General features: G+C 43.7%; 1 pseudogene; it reads left to right on the top strand.

The window, feature by feature from the left end:
• The first annotated feature begins 994 nt into the window (after positions 1-994).
• On the top strand, positions 995-2544 carry LOC150015702 (phosphoglycerate kinase 1 pseudogene; annotated as a pseudogene).
• Positions 2545-11543: the final 8999 nt, after the last annotated feature.

Here is an 11543-nt window from a genome sequence, read left to right as displayed (position 1 = left end):
GAGGACAGCTGGGCTGCAGAGTCCCTGCCATGGCTGCACACCTGTTAGAAACTATAGTTAGAACAGTAAATCTTGGGTCAAGAAAGAGACAAGCCAAAAGAGAAAAAAGGAAAGACACCGCCTAGAATATAGAATGCTACTCCCTGCAGCAAAGCCACAGCATTATCTGGGCTGGTCCTTAAGAAGAAGTAATGATTGTGGGACTAGCTGGAAGTAGGAAAACTGTGACTTACATGATTCATGAGCTGTCAAGCTCTGCCTGTTCTGGCACAAAAGTTTGTTCTGAAAAGCCCTTCTACAGTTGGGGCTCCTGAACAATTTGATTGTGGCACCCACAGGCAGAATGTAAGGCTTTTACTCTCCCTCCTCTCGAGTTTCCACTACAGGAAAGAACTCAAGGATTACAAAGTAAGGGAAAAAATAAACAATTTAAATTTATTATGTTGCCAGCAATATAAATAACTCACTTAGTAGTTACTTTAAACATAACTAATTGGTTTTTGCATTATAAAAAAAATTTCCTGACTTTCAGTCAAGAGGGCGGCATAGGTAAACACAGCTCACCTCCTTGCACAACCGCATCAGAATTACAGCTAAACTATAGAGCCATCATTCAGAGCCATTAGAAATCAAGCTGAATGGAAGTTCTACAACTACAGATTTAAAGAAGAAATGACATTGAGACTGGTAGGAGGGGCAGAGATGAGGAACAGGTCGGTCACATACCCACGTGTGGTGGATATAAATCAGGAGGAATATCTCAGGAGTGAGGGGTCTCAGCCCCAGAGAGCCCCACCCAGCCCAGGTTTCCAGTGTCAGGAAGAGAAGTTGCCATAACTTCTGCCTGTAAAAACCAGTGGTGATTGAGGCTGTGGAAGACAGAAACTGCTGGAGTCCCACGAAGTTCCTCTTAAAGGACTTGGACTCACTCCCTCTGAGCTCCAGCATGGGGGAGGCACATTGAAAGGCATCAGAGATTCGCTGCAGTCTCCGTCGCTGTGTGGTCCTTTGGTCTCTCTGCGCTGCTCTATTGCCAATATGTCGCTTTCCAACAAGCTGACTCTGGACAAGCTGGATGTGAAGGGGAAGCGGGTCGTCATGAGAGTGGACTTCAATGTTCCTATGAAGAACAACCAGATAACAAACAACCAGAGGATGAAGGCCGCCATCCAAAGCATCAAATTCTGCTTGGACAATGGAGCCAAGTCCGTTGTTCTCATGAGCCACCTGGGCCAGCCTGACGGTGTCCCCATTCCTGACAAGTACTCCTTGCAGCCTGTTGTGGAGCTCAAATCTCTGCTGGGCAAGGACATTTTGTTCTTGAAGGACTGCGTGGGCCCTGCAGTGGAGAAAGCCTGTGCCGACCTGGCCACGGGGTCTGTCATCCTGCTGGAGAACCTGCGCTTTCATATGGAGGAAGAAAGGAAGGGAAAAGATGCTTCCAGGAATAAGGTTAAAGCCAAGCCAGCTAAAATAGAAGCTTTCCGAGCTTCACTTTCCAAGCTAGGGGATGTCTATGTCAGTGACATCTTTGGCACTGTACACCGAGCCCACAGCTCTATGGTGGGAGTCAATCTGCCACAGAAGGTTGGAGGCTTTCTGATGAAGAAGGAGCTGAACTACTTCACCAAGGCCTTGAAAAGCCCGGAGCGACCCTTCCTGGCCATCCTGGGCGGAGCTAAAGTTGCAGACAAGATCCAGCTGATCAATAACATGCTGGACAAAGTCAATGAGATGATTATTGGTGGAGGAATGGCTTTTACCTTCCTTAAGGTGTTCAACAACATGGAGACTGGCACTTCTCTGTTTGATGAAGAGGGAGCCAAGATTGTCAAAGATCTGATGTCCAAAGCTGAGAAGAATGGTGTGAAGATTACCTTGCCGGTGGACTTTGTCACCGCTGACAAGTTTGATGAGAATGCCAAGACTGGCCAAGCCACCATGGCCTCTGGCATACCTGCTGGCTGGATGGGCTTGGACTGCGGGCCTGACAGAGCAAGAAGTATGCCGAGGCTGTCGCCAGGGCCAAGCAGATCATGTGGAAAGGGCCTGTGGGCGTGTTTGAGTGGGAAGCCTTTGCCCGAGGGACCAAAGCCCTCATGGATGAGATGGTGAAAGCCACTTCCCGGGGCTGCATCACCATCATAGGTGGGGGGGACACTGCCACTTGCTGTGCCAAATGGAACATGGAGGACAAAGTCAGCCATGTCAGCACTGGGGATGGTGCCAGCTTAGAGCTCCTGGAGGGTAAAGTCCTGCTGGGGGTGGACGCTCTCAGCAATGTTTAGTACTTTCCTGCCTTTCGGTTCCTGTGCGCATCCCCTCACTCAACTTAGTATCTGTACTTGGTGTTAGCTCAGATCTTCCCCCATGGCAAGATTCAGCCAGTGGCCCAGAGATGCAGCCTGGGAACACTTAACACAGTTGCCCAGCAACGTATCAGCTCACCTTTCCTGCAGCCTGGATTTGACTATGTTCTTCAGGATCCCATCTGAATTTCTTAGTGGCTAAACCGTTGTGCATTCTAGAGCACAGATATTTATATTTTGCCTGTTAAAGTAAACTGTTAGCTTAATTTTGTTCTTGGAGTAGCTTACTCCAATTAGCTCTGTCATTGTTTTGCTACTGGGCATGAAAACAAGATGAAACCCCAGTTGGAGGTGGGGAGCGAGGGAGATGAAGGTGGAGACCTGTGAAATAAATAATAAAAATATTTGTGGAAACTGGGAAAAAAGAAAAAAAAAAAGGCATCAGAAACATACAGGAGGAAACTGACTTCTCCTGCATCAGGGAAAAAGTTAGGGGGCAGCTTTCACCCAGTCAGAAGTGCTGGCAGAGGCCATTGTTTCTTTTCTGAGCCTTCCCACTACAATGCCACAGAGCCAGGAGTCAGGCACTATATCTGAGACTCCACCAACCTGGATCACACTGTTTGCCCCACCTGATGATTCCCTGAGGCCTGGTACCACCCAACTTTTGGGTCCACCCAAGCTGTTTCCAGTGACTTTTCTGCATGAATAGCTTGTCCTGGCCCATGCTTCATATTTTCCTAAATTCTTTCGAACAAGCAGCATCTGGCTTCAGTGATGCTGTTACCTCTTGCTAAGTTGCCCCATGCTTGGGGCTAGCAGCAGGAGAAAACCAGTTACTTACCTACAAGGGAGCTCCCATAAGACTATCTGCTGATTTATTAACTGAAACTTTTCAGGCTAGAAAGGATTGGCAAGAAATATTTAAAGAGATGAAAAGCAAGGACCTACAGTTAAGATTGCTCTGCTCAGCAAAGCTATCATCTCGAATCCAAGGACAGAAAAAGAGCTTCCCAGACAATCAAAGGCTAAAGGAGTTCATCACCACCAAATCAGTATTATATAAAATGTTAAAGGGTCTTCTTTAAGAAGAGAAATAAGGTAAAAAATATGAACAGTAAAATGGCAACAACTTAATCTAAAATAGCAAAATAAATAAGCAGAACAGAAACAGAATCAAAGATAGTGAATGTTTTGATGGTTGCCAGATGGGATGCGGGTCATGGGAATGAGCAAAAAAGGTGAGGGAATTAAGAGGTACAAATTGATAGATACAATATAGCCATGGGGATGTAAAGTACAGTATAGGAAATGGAGTAGCCAAAGAACTTATATGCATGACCATGGACATGAACAATTTTCTGAGGGAGTGGTGGGGCTGTAGGAGGGGAGCAAAGGCGGAAATTCTGGGACAACTCTAATAGCATAAACAATAAAATATAATATAAAAAACAATATCCTAAAAACTTAAAAAAACACAGAATAATTTTATTTTACTCATTAAGGTTGCCAATATTTAGAAGCAGTCCAACACATATAACATGTTCCTCATAGACAATAAGAATGACTCACAGTTGAACACCAAACTCACATGGCCTTGAAGTCTATTATAGGAAAATTCTAGGTTAAAATTATTAATGCAAGTCTGAATCACTATTTACTGTGAAATTCACACCCACAAAAAGCTAAATGAACAATGTTAAGTAAACTAAAAGACATAATAAAAAGAGCTAGGCCACCATAATAAAAACAAAAACAAAAACAAAAACAAAACACAGCCAGTTCATGGTAACACTGACCACATGTCCTTTCCTCAAATTGTGAAATACTAACCACCTGCAAAAGTGTGTGCAGGGTCAGAGTTCAACAGCATTAATGTGTTTTATTTTTATTTATATTTATTAATTTTATTTATTTTTTAATATGCTATATTGATTATACTGTTACAGTTGTCCCAATTTCTTTTCCCTTTGTTCCCCTCCACCCAGTGACCCCTCTCCCTCCAGTTGTCCCCCCCCAATTAGCCCATGCCCATTGGTTGTGCATATAGTTCTCAACATCTTCCTGTCTACCCCACTCCCTCCTACTACGCTTAATTCCTGTACCATCTTCCTCCCTTTGTCCCCTTCCCCCTTCCTGCTGACCTCCCCCTAAAATGTTCCCCACACCTATAAGTCTTTTCCCACTCTCATTGCCTACTTAGTTTGCCTTTGTCTTGATTCCCTAGCTTCTGTTGTTGGTTGTTGTGATACAGTTTTCATTTTAATGTTCATAATTTTGATCCTCCTTCTTCTAAACCAGTTCCTTTAACATCTCATATAACAGTGGTTTGAATCTAATGAACTCCTTCAGTTTTACTTTGTCCGGGAAGCACTTTCTCTGCCCTTTTATTCTAAATGACAGCTTCGCTGGATAGAGTATTCGTGGTTGTAGGTTTTTGATTTTCATTCCTTTGAATATTTCTTGCTGGTCCTTTCTTGCCTGCAGGGTCTCCTTTGAGAAATCAGGTGATAGTCTTATTGGGACCCTTTTGTACATAATTCTCTTCTTCTCTCTTGCTGCTTTTAAGATTCTTTATCCTTAATTTTTGACATTTTGATTATAATGTATCTTGGTCTGGTTCTCCCTCAATACAGTTTTTTTGGAATTCTCTGTGCTTCCTGGATCTTGTAACTCTATTTCCTTCCCCAGGTTAGGGAAGTTCTGCTTCATTATTTTTTCACATAATTTTTCAATTTCTAGTTCTTCTTCTTCGCCTTCTGGCAACCCTGTGATTTAGATGTTGGCCCGCTAATAGCTGTCCCATAGGTTTCTGAGCCTCTCCTCATTTTCCTCACTTTTTGTTTCCTCTTCCTGCACTGGTTGACTGTTTGTTCCTTCCCTATGTTCTAATTTGTTGATTTGATCCCTGGTTTTCTTTCCCTCACCACTAGTTTCATATGTGTTTTTGTTCATTTCAGCAAGACTAGCCTTCGTTTATTCCCCATCTTGTTTAAGATCTGCTGTCAGGTCTAAGCATTCTTTTAACCAAAGCTCTGAACTATGTCTCAGAAAGATTTCCTATCTGCTGCTTCGTTAGGTTAGATATTTGCTGTCTGATCAGCTTCGTGATTGGGATCTCTATCATGATCTGTGCCATCCTGACAGTTTTGTGCTTACCTTTGCTTCCTGGGGGCAGAGCTGTCACACCTCCTATGCTATAGGGGGTGGAGCCCCGTGCACTTGTCACTACCAGGCAACCCTTACCCCCAGCTTGTGGTGCTTTGTGTGGAGGTGGGGGTCCAAGATGGATTCTTGCTGTTTACTCTCCGCTGAGGGACCAGGAGCTTCTTCTTCCATCCCCACTCTCTCCAGCCTTCACAGTCTAAGACAACGGGGGGTCTGCCTTCCCTGGCATTGAAATCTTGAGCTGATGGGTCTGGTCTGCAGCCAGAGGTGCTCTTCAGGTGCTTCTCGCCTCTTTTTAAATACAGGTGTCTGTGCTTACCGCTGTCCTGCTGCCGCCACTGCAGCTGCCACCACCAGCACCGCTTGACCTCTCTGCTCTGGCTTCACCCCTCTTACCTGTCCAGACGAGCACCACTTTTTTATAACTTCACATGTTGGACTTCCATGTAGCCTTATTTTCTGGAACTTCTGGTTATTTCTGGTTTTGTAGTAGATGTATTCCTTCTTAGTTGTGAAGGGAAATGTAGCATGTCAGTCTAGGCCTCCATCTTGGCCGGAATCCAAAGGGTTTTTTATGTCCATTTGCATTCCTTTCTCCTGCTTCTCACATCTGCCCCAATCTCCAATCTATAAGGGTATTAGTTATTTATTGCTGTGTAAAAAGTAACTGCCACATTTATAAACTTAGACCAGCATACATTTATCAACTCTCATTTTGTGTTGAATCTCGGCAAAACTTACCTGGGTGCCTTTGCCTCAAGATTTGTCCCAAGGGGGAAGATCTGCATCTACACTAATTTACATGATTGTTGACAGAATTCAGTTCCTTACAAACTGTTGAAAATAGCTGTTGACTGAAGGTGTCATTCAGTTTCTCGCCATATGAGTCTTTCCCTAGAGCAGATACAACATGGAGAATGGGTGGGAGAGAGAGAGAGAGAGATGGTAGTCATCTTTTTTTTATTGTTGTTCTATTAAAATTGTCCCAAGTTCTCCCCTGTTGCTCTCCCCTGCCCTAACCACACCCTCATTCCCACAGTCATTACCACCCTGTTGTCCATGTCCATGGGTCATTTATACTTGTTGTATATGACTAGACTCATCCTCTTCTTTTCCCCGTTATTCCTCTCCCATCTCCCCTCATGTTGCTGTCAGTCTGTTATTTGTTTCCATGATTCTGGTTCCATTTTGCTCATTTGTTTGTTTTGTTCATTAGGTTCCTGTACTAGGTGATATCATATGGTATTTGTCTTTTGCCACCTGGCTTATTTCACTAAGCATAATACTCTCCAGTTCCATCCAGACTTTTCTGTCTCCTCATCTCACCCTCTTTCCAGGCACTTTGTCCACTTCCATATAGGACTGGCACCTCTCTAGCTGTTGCCCTGGTCGTCGTTCCCAGAGTGGGTTGGTCTGCGGATGTTCCATCCATGCTGTCACAAAAGGTTGGAGCTCCTCCTTTCTTTCTGCTGCATAATATTCCATTGTGTAAATGTACCACAGTTTTTTTATCCACTCATTTACTGATGAGCACTTAAGCTGTTTCAAGTACTTGGTTATTATAAATAACACTGCTGTGGACATAGGGGTGCATAGGTTCTTTTAAATTGGTGTTTCAGGATTCTTATGGTATAATCCCAGAAGTGGAATCACTGGATCAAGAGGAAGTTCCATTTTTACTTTTTGTGTTTTTTTTTTTTTTTGAGGACCTACAATACCGTTTTCCACAGTGGCTGCACCAGTCTGCATTCCCACCAACAGTGCCTGTAAGACTTTCAGCTGATCTCTCAAAAAAAAAAAAAAAAAAAAAAAAAACAATAAAAAACTTTGCAGGCAAAACAGGACTGGCAAGAACTGCTCAAGGTGTTGAAAAGCAAGGACTTACAACCAAGATTACTCTATCCAGAGAATAGAAGACTTCCGGCTAAGATGGAGGTGTAGACAGACACACTGCATCTCCCTCCACAACTAAGAAGAAATACAACTACCTCAAAACTAGAAACAACCAGAAGTTCCAGAAAATCAAACTGCATGGAAGTCCAGAAAACAAAGATATAAAGAAGAAATACTCATCCAGACAGGTAGGAGGTGTGGGGCTGGGGCGGAGTGGATGTGATGTGGTAGCGGTGGCAGCGGCAGGAGCAGACTGGCAGAAAGCACAGTCACACATTTTAAAAAGTCATGAGGGACACCTGGGGAGCATTTAAAGGTCCTCACCGGACCTTGCAGCCCACAGTCCCAGCACCAAGGAAAATCAAACTCATTGCTTCTGACTGTGCAGACCAGTAGGGGTTGGGGTGGAGGCAGGAACTGCCAGTCTCTCAGCAGAGTCCACTTGTTTAAAGAGCCCTCACAGTCCTAGAACATCTGAAGACACACCCCTCTGGGAACGAGGGCCAGGACAGCAGCTAGAGGGGTGCCAGTCTGGTGTGGAAGTGAGAGAGGTGCCTGGAAAAGGGGCGAGTGCTGAGCAGGCGGCATTGTTCCCTCTTGGACCCCTCCCTTACATACAGCAGCACAACGTGATGAAATAGGTCACTCTGTACTGACGAATCCCTAAGGCTCAGCCCCTTACAACATAACAGGAGCGACAGCTCTACCTGGGACATGGAGGCAAACAAACACAGGAGCCTGTCAGAATGAGGATACAGAGAAGTATGGCCCACATGGGGGAACAGATCAAGGTTCCGGTGGGAGAAATAAGCAACAAGAAGATAGCCAACCTAACAGATGAGGGGATAGACAAACTAACAGACGCAGAATTCAAAACACTGGTGATAAAGATGCCTACAGGCTTGACAGATATGCTTGAGTATTGCAAACGCATAAGAGAAGAAGTAAAGGCTATTCTAAGTGAAACAAAGAAAATCTATGCAGAACCAATGGTGACGGGAAGGAAACCGGGATTCAAATCAATGATTTGGAACATAAGGAATAAAAAAACAGTCAATCAGTGCAGAATGAGAAAGCAAGAATTGAAAAAAATGAGAAAAACTTCCCAAATTTTGTGAAGGAGATGAACATTCAGGTCTGGGAAGCACGGAGGGCTCTGGGCGAGCTGGACTCAGAGGGGACCACACCAGGATGCATCATGACTGAGATGCCAAAGGTGAAAGATAAAGAGAGAGTCCTGGAAGCAGCAAGAGAGAGGCAGAGAGTTCCTTACAGGGGGGTGCCTATAGGACTATCAGCTGATTTCTCAGAGGACACTTTGCAGGCAGGAAGGGACTGGAAAGCACTATTCAATGTGATGAGAAGCAACCTACAACCAAGATTACTTTATCCAGCAAAGCTATCATTTAGAATGGAAGGGCAGATGAAGTGCTTCCCAGACAAGGTGAAGTTAAAGGAGTTCATCATCACCAAGCCATTATTATATGAAATGTCAAAGGGACTTACTTAAGAAAAAGAAGATCAAAACTATGAACACTAAAATGACAAACTCACAACTATCTACAACTGAATCTAAAAAATAAAAACAAAATCCAACTAAGCAAACCAGAATAGGAACAGAATCATAGGTTTTGGGATCATTTAGAGGATTATCAGCTGGGAGGGGAAGGGGGAGAAAACGAGAAATCGTGCAGGGATTAAGAAGCATAATTGGTTGGTACAAAATAGGATGTTCTGGGACTGCGGGGGCCCTTTAAACAAGTAGACTCTGCTGAGAGACCGGCAGTTTCTTCCTGTGCCCCTACCCATACTAGTTTGCACAGTTAGGAGCAATGAGGCTTTAGTTTCCCCGGTGCAGGAACCATGAACTGTGCCATCTGGTCTGGTGCTGGGAGCAGCTCCCCAGGTGTCCCTCTCCACTTTTTGAAATGTGTGACTGCTTTCCGCTGGCCTGCTGCTACTGCTGCTGCTCCCACCACCACACCGTGTCCTCTCCGCCTCGACTCTGCCCCTCCTACCTGTCTGGATAAATATTTCTTCTTTATATCTTTGTTTGTTGGACTTCCATGCAGCTCAATTTTCTGGAACTTCTGGTTGTCTCTAGTTTTGAGGCAAACTATTTCAAAACAAAGGCCATAAAAAGACAAAGAAGGACACTTCATAACACTTAAAGGAGTAATCCATCAAGAAGAGATAATCCTTGTAAACCTATATGCACCCAACATAGGACCACACAAATATATAATGAATAACTTGGAGGACTTCAAGTAAGAAATCAACAGCAAACATTCATAGTAGAGGACTTTAACACCCCAGTGAAACAATGGATAGATCTTCCAAGCAAAGAATTAACAAGAATATTGTGGCACTGAATAATAGTCTAGATCAAATGGACTTACTTGATCTATACAGAACCTTTCATCCTAAAGAAGCAAACTATGCATTCTTTTCAAATGTACATGAAACATTTTTAAAGGTAGACCATGTGGTAGGACACAAAATCAGCCTCAACAAATGCAAAAAATTGAAATCATATCAAGCATCTTCTCAAATCACAATAGCTTCATACTAGAAACCAACTGTAGGCAAAAGTCACAAGCCCTTTGCCTTTGTCTTTCAATTTTGCCATTTTAATTATGATGTGTCTTGGAGTGGGCTGCTTTGGGTTCATCTTGATTAGGATCCTCTGTGCTTCTTGGAATTGTGTGATTTTTTTCTCTCTCATCAAGTTAGGGAAGTTTTCTGTCATTACTTTTTCAAACAGGTTTTCTATCCCTTGCTCCTCTTCTTCTTTTCTGATATAACTATGACGTGGATATTATTACACTTCATGTTGTCCTGTAGTTCCCTTATACCTTCTTTGCTCCTTTTTTCATTTTGTTGCTCTTTCTGGGAATCTTTTTCTACCTTGTCCTCCACTTTCTTCTCTCTCTGGATATGCCCCTGGTGATGTCAGGTGGTGTCCTAGTCTGGTCCTAGGCAGCCTGTTTGAGACTACCAGTGATCCACAGTCTGTGGCTGTCTCTTTCAGTTGTTAATCTAGTCTATCTGTAATCAGCAGTCAGGCTTAAGAACCACAGAGTAGGGCAGAGTAATTCCTGTGGGTGGAGCTATTGCTTCCCCTCAGGCTGATGACACTTGGAAGGAATTGCCCTGCCTGAGCAAGATGGCTCCTGTGGTATAGGAAAATGACTCAGCACAGAGATCCTGGTGGCGACTCCCTCAGTTTTCCCCAAAGGGACCATCTCCAGACTTTCCTCAAGCATCTATAGTTCACTCTTCCCCCCTGCCCCGGCACCCAGGGTAAGTGGTTGCAAACAAAATCTTACACATTGGCCCTTTAAGATGCTCTCTGTTCTCCAGCCATGTCTCACTGGCATACAGAAACACCACCACTTTACACAGGTTCCTTTCTGACTCTGGAGCTGTAGGCTAGGAAGCCCAGCTTGGGGTTTAGACCCCACACTTATGGGGAATCCCCTGGCTGCTGAAATTTCTCTCTGGCACTTCAGCTGCCACCCATGGGAGCCCATCCATCCCTCTCACATCTCCTCCTCACTCTGTACCAGTCTCTTTGTGGTGAAGTGGTTTCATCTGTCTGCTTGTAGTTATAAAGCTTCTCTCCATCTATCATTCAGTTGGTTATTCTGGATGATTTCTCTACAATTTAGTTGTAATTCCAGATTGGTCCTGGGAAGAAGTTAGTGTAGCTTCCACTGACTCCTCCACCATCTTAAGAAAGATCCTTCTCTTTATAATCTAGTCTCAGAAGCAAAATCTTATCATTTTTGCCATATTCTGTTCATTGTAGATGAGTAACTAGGCTCAGCACACTCAACGAGGAAGGGATTACACAAGGGTGTGAATACCAGGAGGTTGCAATCATACCAGGCAATCATTGTTTTCTGTGACTATAGATTAGTTTGCATTTTCTAGAATCTTATATAAATGAAATCATACAGTTTTGCCCTCTTTTGTCTATCTTCTTTCACTCAGCATAACTATTTTGAAATTCACATATGGATATTTTAATTGTTTACAGTTTTGACTGTTATAAATAAATCTGCTTTGTATGAATATGAGGGGGGACCCAAAAACCCCAGAATTTATTTTTTAAAAATTGTGGATTTATTCTTACATGTTTAAACTTCAGTCACCTCCAGGGTACCCTTC

Source organism: Furipterus horrens, unplaced genomic scaffold, assembly GCF_987537825.1.
Source record: "Furipterus horrens unplaced genomic scaffold, mFurHor1.1.pri manual_scaffold_3, whole genome shotgun sequence".
NCBI classification, from domain to species: Eukaryota; Metazoa; Chordata; class Mammalia; order Chiroptera; family Furipteridae; genus Furipterus; species Furipterus horrens.
Note: the sequence above shows the minus strand (reverse complement) of the source record. Positions and strands in the feature narration are given on the sequence as shown.